The sequence below is a fragment of the Heptranchias perlo genome, unplaced genomic scaffold (assembly GCF_035084215.1).
Source record: "Heptranchias perlo isolate sHepPer1 unplaced genomic scaffold, sHepPer1.hap1 HAP1_SCAFFOLD_276, whole genome shotgun sequence".
NCBI lineage: Eukaryota > Metazoa > Chordata > Chondrichthyes > Hexanchiformes > Hexanchidae > Heptranchias > Heptranchias perlo.
This window is the reverse complement of record NW_027139288.1, coordinates 208,085-214,993: the sequence shown is the minus strand read 5'-3', so window position 1 is coordinate 214,993 and position 6,909 is coordinate 208,085.

Here is a 6,909-nt window from a genome sequence, read left to right as displayed (position 1 = left end):
TCTGTCCCTTTCTGCGTGTCCCTCCCACTCTGTCCCTTTCTGCGTGTCCCTCCCACTCTGTCCCTTTCTGCGTGTCCCTCCCACTCTGTCCCTTTCTGCGTGTCCCTCCCACTCTGTCCCTTTCTGCGTGTCCCTCCCACTCTGTCCCTTTCTGCGTGTCCCTCCCACTCTGTCCCTTTCTGCGTGTCCCTCCCACTCTGTCCCTTTCTGCGTGTCCCTCCCACTCTGTCCCTTTCTGCGTGTCCCTCCCACTCTGTCCCTTTCTGCGTGTCCCTCCCACTCTGTCCCTTTCTGCGTGTCCCTCCCACTCTGTCCCTTTCTGCGTGTCCCTCCCACTCTGTCCCTTTCTGCGTGTCCCTCCCACTCTGTCCCTTTCTGCGTGTCCCTCCCACTCTGTCCCTTTCTGCGTGTCGCTCACACTCTGTCCCTTTCTGCGTGTCCCTTTCTGTGCGTCGCTCAAACTCTGTCCCTTTCAGCGTGTCCCTCACACTCTGTTCCTTTCTGCGTGTCCCTCACAATCAGTGCCTTTCTGTGTGTCCCTCGTATTCTCTGTCCCGTACTCTGTGTCCCTCACACTTTTTGCTTTTCTGTGTTTCCCTCACACTCTGTCCCTTTCTGCGTGTCTCTCACACTCTGTCCCTTTCTGTGAGTCCCTCACAATCTGTCCCTTTCTGTGTGTCGATCACACTGTGTCCCGTTCTGTGAGACTCTCACACTCTGTCCCTTTCGTGAGTCCCTCACACTCTGTCCCTTTTCGTGTGCCCCTCACACTCGATCCCTGTCTGTTTGTCTCTCACACTCTGTCCCTTTCTGTTAGTCTCTCACACTCTGTCCCTTTCTGTCTGTCTCTCACACTCTGTCCCATTCTGTGTGTCTCGAACACTCTGTCGCTTTCTGTGTGTCCCTCACACTCTGTTCCTTTCTGTGTGTCTATCACATTTTGTCCACTTCTGTGTGTCCCTCAGACTCTGTGCCTTTCTGTGTGTCCCTCACACTCTGTGCCTTTCTGTGTTTCCCTCACACTCTGTTCCTTTCTGTGTGTCTATCACATTTTGTCCACTTCTGTGTGTCCCTCAGACTCTGTGCCTTTCTGTGTGTCCCTCACACTCTGTGCCTTTCTGTGTGTCCCTCACACTCTGTGCCTTTCTGTGTTTCCCTCACACTCTGTGCCTTTCTGTGTTTCCTTCACCCTCTGTCCCGTTCTGCGTGTCATAGAGTCATAGAGTCATAGAGTTATACAGCACGGATAGAGGCCCTTCGGCCCATCGTGTCCGCGCCGGCCATCAAGCCCAGTCTCATCTAATCCCATATTCCAGCATTTGGTCCGTAGCCTTGTATGCTATGGCATTTCAAGTGCTCATCCAAATGCTTCTTGAATGTTGTGAGGGTTCCTGCCTCCACAACCCTCTCAGGCAGTGAGTTCCAGACTCCAACCACCCTCTGGGTGAAAAAGTTCTTTCTCAAATCCCCTCTAAACCTCCCGCCTTTTACCTTGAATCTATGCCCCCTTGTTATAGAACCCTCAACGAAGGGAAACAGCTCCTTAGTATCCATCCTATCTATGCCCCTCATAATTTTGTACACCTCAATCATGTCCCCCCTCAGCCTCCTCTGCTCCAATCTTCTGAGTCTCTCTTCATAGCTGAAGCGCTCCAGCCCTGGTAACATCCTGGTGAATCTCCTCTGCACCCTCTCCAAAGCGATCACATCCTTCCTGTAGTGCGGCGACCAGAACTGCACACAGTACTCCAGCTGTGGCCTAACCAGTGTTTTATACAGCTCCATCATAACCTCCTTGCTCTTATATTCTATGCCTCGGCTAATAAAGGCAAGTATCCCATATGCCTTCTTTACCACCTTATCGACCTGTTCTGCCGCCTTCAGGGATCTGTGAACTTGCACACCAAGATCCCTCTGACCCTCTGTCTTGCCTAGGGTCTTCCCATTCATTGTGTATTCCCTTGCCTTGTTCGTCCCTCCAAAGTGCATCACCTCGCACTTTTCCGGGTTAAATTCCATTTGCCACTGTTCCGCCCATCTGACCAACCCATCTATATCGTCCTGCAGACTGAGGCTATCCTCCTCGCTATTTACCACCCTACCAATTTTTGTATCATCAGCGAACTTACTGATCATACCTTTTACATTCATATCCAAGTCGTTAATGTAGACCACAAACAGCAAGGGCCCCAGCACAGATCCCTGTGGTACCCCACTGGCCACAGGCTTCCAGTCACAAAAACAACCTTCGACCATCACCCTCTGCCTTCTGCCACTAAGCCAGTTTTGTATCCAAAGTGCCAAGGCACCCTGGACTCCATGGGCTTGTACCTTCTTGACCAGTCTCCTGTGCGGGACTTTATCGAAGGCCTTACTGAAATCCATGTATACCACATCCACTGCGTTACCCTCATCCACACGCCTAGTCACCCCCTCAAAAAATTCAATCAAATTAGTCAGACATGATCTTCCCTTGACAAAGCCATGTTGACTATCCCTGATTAATCCTTGCTTCTCCAAGTTGAGACTAATTTTGTCCTTCAGAATTTTTTCCAATAATTTTCCTACCACTGATGTTAGGCTCACTGGCCTGTCGTTCCCCGGTTTTTCCCTACTCCCCTTCTTGAATAATGGTACTACATTAGCGGTTCTCCAGTCCTCTGGCACATCCCCTGTGGCCAGAGAGGTTCTGAATATATGTGTTAGAGCCCCCGCAATCTCCTCCTTTGCCTCACACAGTAGCCTGGGATACATTTCGTCCGGGCCTGGGGATTTATCCATTTTTAGGCCTGCTAAAACCGCCAATACCTCCTCCCGCTCGATGTTAATATGTTCAAGTATATCACAGTCCCCCTGCCGTATTTCTCTGTCTACGTCGTCCTTCTCCATAGTGAAAACAGATGCAAAAAATTCATTTAGAACCCCTCCTACATCTGCCGGCTCCACACACAGATTGCCATTTTTGTCCCTTATGGGCCCTATTTTTTCCCTAGTTATCCTCTTACCCTTAATATACTTATAAAACATCTTAGGATTTTCCTTTATTTTGCTCGCCAGAGTTTTTTCATGGCCCCTCCTTGATCTCCTAATTTCTTTTTAAGTATCCCCCTGTACTTTTTGTACTCCTCTAGGGCTTCCTCCGTCCTTAGCCTTTTGTATCTGCCAAAAGCCCTCCTTTTTTTCCGAATCCATTCTCGTATATCGCCTGACATCCAAGGTTCCCTGGAGTTCTTGGAACCACCCTTGACCTTTACGGGAACATGTTGCCATTGTATGGTCTCAATCTCCCTTCTGAAAGACTCCCATTGCTCCGATGCGGATTTTCCTACAAGCAGCTGATCCCAGTCCATTTTGGCCAGATCCTGCCTTATCCTATTAAAATCGGCCTTCCCCCAATTTAGAACCTTTATTTCCGGCCCCTCCCTGTCCTTTTCCATGACCACCTTAAATCTCACTGAATTATGGTCACTGTCACCAAAGTGCTCACCTACGAGCACTTCTTCCACTTGGCCGGCCACATTCCCTAGAATTAGGTCCAGTACCGCCCCCTCTCTTGTAGGACTTTCTACATGCTGGCTCAAAAAGCTCTCCTGGATGCACGTTAAGAATTTTGTACCCTCTAAGCCTTTTACACTCTGAGTATCCCAGTTAATATTGGGGAAGTTGAAATCCCCCACTATTATTACCCTATTATTTGCACAATTTTCTGAGATTTGCCTACATATCTGTTCCTCTATCTCCCCCTGACTGTTTGGGGGTCTATAGTACACTCCCATCAAAGTGCTTGCCCCCTTTTTGTTTTTAAGCTCCACCCATATGGCCTCATTTGAGGAACCTGCAAATATATCATCCCTCCTTATGGCAGTAATTGATTCTTTAATTAATATTGCGACCCCCCCTCCTCTTATACCTCCCCCTCTGTCTCGCCTGAAGATTCTGTACCCCGGAATATTGAGCTGCCAGTCTTGCCCCTCCCTCAACCATGTCTCTGTGACAGCAACAATATCATACTCCCATGTGTTTATCAACACCTTCAGTTCATCCACCTTATTTGCAAGACTCCTTGCATTAAAATAGATGCCATCCAGCCTTGCTGTTACATATTTGCCCTGTCTTCCAAGCTGACTTGTTTTTTTCTCAATATTTGGCTGCACATCACCCCCGATTGTAGCTCCACTCTGTATCCCATCCCCCTGCCAAGTTAGTTTAAACCCCCCCCAACAGTGCTAGCAAACCTCCCCGCAAGGATATTTGTCCCGCTCCGGTTCAGATGCAACCCGTCCGACTTGTACAAGTCCCACCTTCCCCATAAGCAGGCCCAGTGATCCAGGAAACTGAAAACCTCCCTCCTGCACCAACTCTTTAGCCACGCATTCATCTGTTCTATCCTCCTATTTCTATACTCACCAGCCCGTGGCACTGGGAGTAATCCAGAGATTACAACCTTTGAGGTCCTGCTCTTTAATCTGCTACCGAGCTCCCTAAATTCTTGATCCAGGACCTCATCTCCCTTCCTACCTATGTCGTTGGTCCCAATGTGGACCACGACCTCTGCCTGCTCACCCTCCCCCTTGAGAATGCCCTGAAGCCGCTCAGTGACATCCATGACCCTGGCACCATGGTGTCCTTTAGCCTATGTCCATTTCTGCGAGTCCCTTTTGCGTGCACCTTTCTGTGTGTCCCTCACACTCTGTCCCTTTCTGTGTCTCTGTCACACACAGTCCCTTTCTGTGTGTCCCTCACACTCTGTCCCTTTCTGTGTGTCCCTCACACTCTGTCCCTTTCTGTGTGTCCCTCACACTCTGTCCCTTTCTGTGTGTCCCTCACACTCTGTCCCTTTCTGCTTGTCCCTCACACTCTGTCCCTTTCTGTGTGTCCCTCACACTCTGTCCCTTTCTGCGTGTCCCTCCCACTCTGTCCCTTTCTGCGTGTCCCTCCCACTCTGTCCCTTTCTGCGTGTCCCTCCCACTCTGTACCTTTCTGCGTGTCCCTCCCACTCTGTCCCTTTCTGCGTGTCCCTCCCACTCTGTCCCTTTCTGCGTGTCCCTCCCACTCTGTCCCATTTCTGCGTGTCCCTCACGCTCTGTCCCATTTCTGCGTGTCCCTCACGCTCTGTCCCATTTCTGCGTGTCCCTCACGCTCTGTCCCTTTCTGTGTGTCCCTCACACTCTGTCCCTTTCTGTGTGTCCCTCACACTCTGTCCCTTTCTGTGTGTCCCTCACACTCTGTCCCTTACTGTGTCTCCCTCACACTCTGTCCCTTTCTCTGTTTCCCTCACACTCTGTCCCTTTCTGCGTGTCCCCTTTCTGCGTGTCCCTCACACTGTGTCCCTTTCTGTGTGTCCCTCACACTCTCTCCCGTTCTGCGTGTCCCTCACACTCTGTCCCTTTCTGCGTGTCCCTCACACTCTGTCCCTTTCTGCATGTCCCTCACACTCTGTCCCTTTCTGCGTGTCCCTCCCACTCTGTCCCTTTCTGCGTGTCCCTCCCACTCTGTCCCTTTCTGCGTGTCCCTCACACTCTGTTCCTTTCTGCGTTTCCCTCACACTCTGTCCCTTTCTGTGTGTCCCTCACACTCTGTCCCTTTTGTGTGTCCCTCACACTCTGTCCCTTTCTGTGTGTCCCTCACACTCTGTCCCTTTCTGCGTGTCGCTCACACTCTGTCCCTTTCTGCGTGTCGCTCACACTCTGTCCCTTTCTGCGTGTCCCTTTCTGTGCATCCCTCACACTCTGTCCCTTTCTGCGTGTCCCTCACACTCTGTCCCTTTCTGTGTGTCCCTCACACTCTGTCCCTTTCTGTGTGTCCCTCACACTCTTTCCCTTTCTGTGTGTCCCTCGCAGTCTGCCCCTTTCTGCGTGTCCCTCACTCTCTGTCCCTTTCTGTGTGTCCCTCACACTCTTTCCCTTTCTGTGTGTCCCTCGCAGTCTGCCCCTTTCTGTGTGTCCCTCACACTCTGTCCCTTTCTGTGTGTACCTCACACTCTGTCCCTTTTGTGTGTCCCTCACACTCTGTCCCTTTCTGTGTGTCCCTCACACTCTGTCCCGTTCTGTGTGTTCCTCACACTCTGTCCCTTTCTGCGTGTCCCTCACACTCTGTCGCTTTCTGTGTGTCCCTCACACTCTGTCCCGTTCTGTGTGTCCCTCACACTCTGTTCCTTTCTGTGTGTCCCTCACACTCTGTTCCTTTCTGTGTGTCCCTCACACTCTGTCCCTTTCTGTGTGTCCCTCACACTCTGTCCCTTTCTGCGTGTCCCTCACACTCTGTCCCTTTCTGTGTGTCCCTCACACTCTGTCCCTTTCTGTGTGTCCCTCACACTCTGTCCCTTTTGTGTGTCCCTCACACTCTGTCCCTTTCTGCGTGTCCCTCACACTCTGTCCCTTTCTGTGTGTCCCTCGCAGTCTGCCCCTTTCTGCGTGTCCCTCACACTCTGTTCCTTTCTGTGTGTCCCTCACACTCTGTCCCTTTCTGTGTGTCCCTCACACTCTGTCCCTTTCTGCCTGTCCCTCACACTCTGTCCCTTTCTGCCTGTCCCTCCCACTCTGTCCCTTTCTGCATGTCCCTCCCACTCTGTCCCTTTCTGCGTGTCCCTCCCACTCTGTCGCTTTCTGTGTGTCCCTCACACTCTGTCCCGTTCTGTGTGTCCCTCACACTCTGTCCCTTTCTGCGTGTCCCTCACACTCTGTCCCTTTCTGCATGTCCCTCACACTCTGTCGCATTCTGCCTGTCCCTCACATTCTGTCCCTTTCTGCGTGTCCCTCCCACTCTGTCCCTTTCTGCGTGTCCCTCCCACTCTGTCCCTTTCTGCGTGTCCCTCCCACTCTGTCCCTTTCAGCGTGTCCCTCCCACTCTGTCCCTTTCAGCGTGTCCCTCACACTCTGTCCCTTTCTGCGTGTCCCTCACACTCTGTCC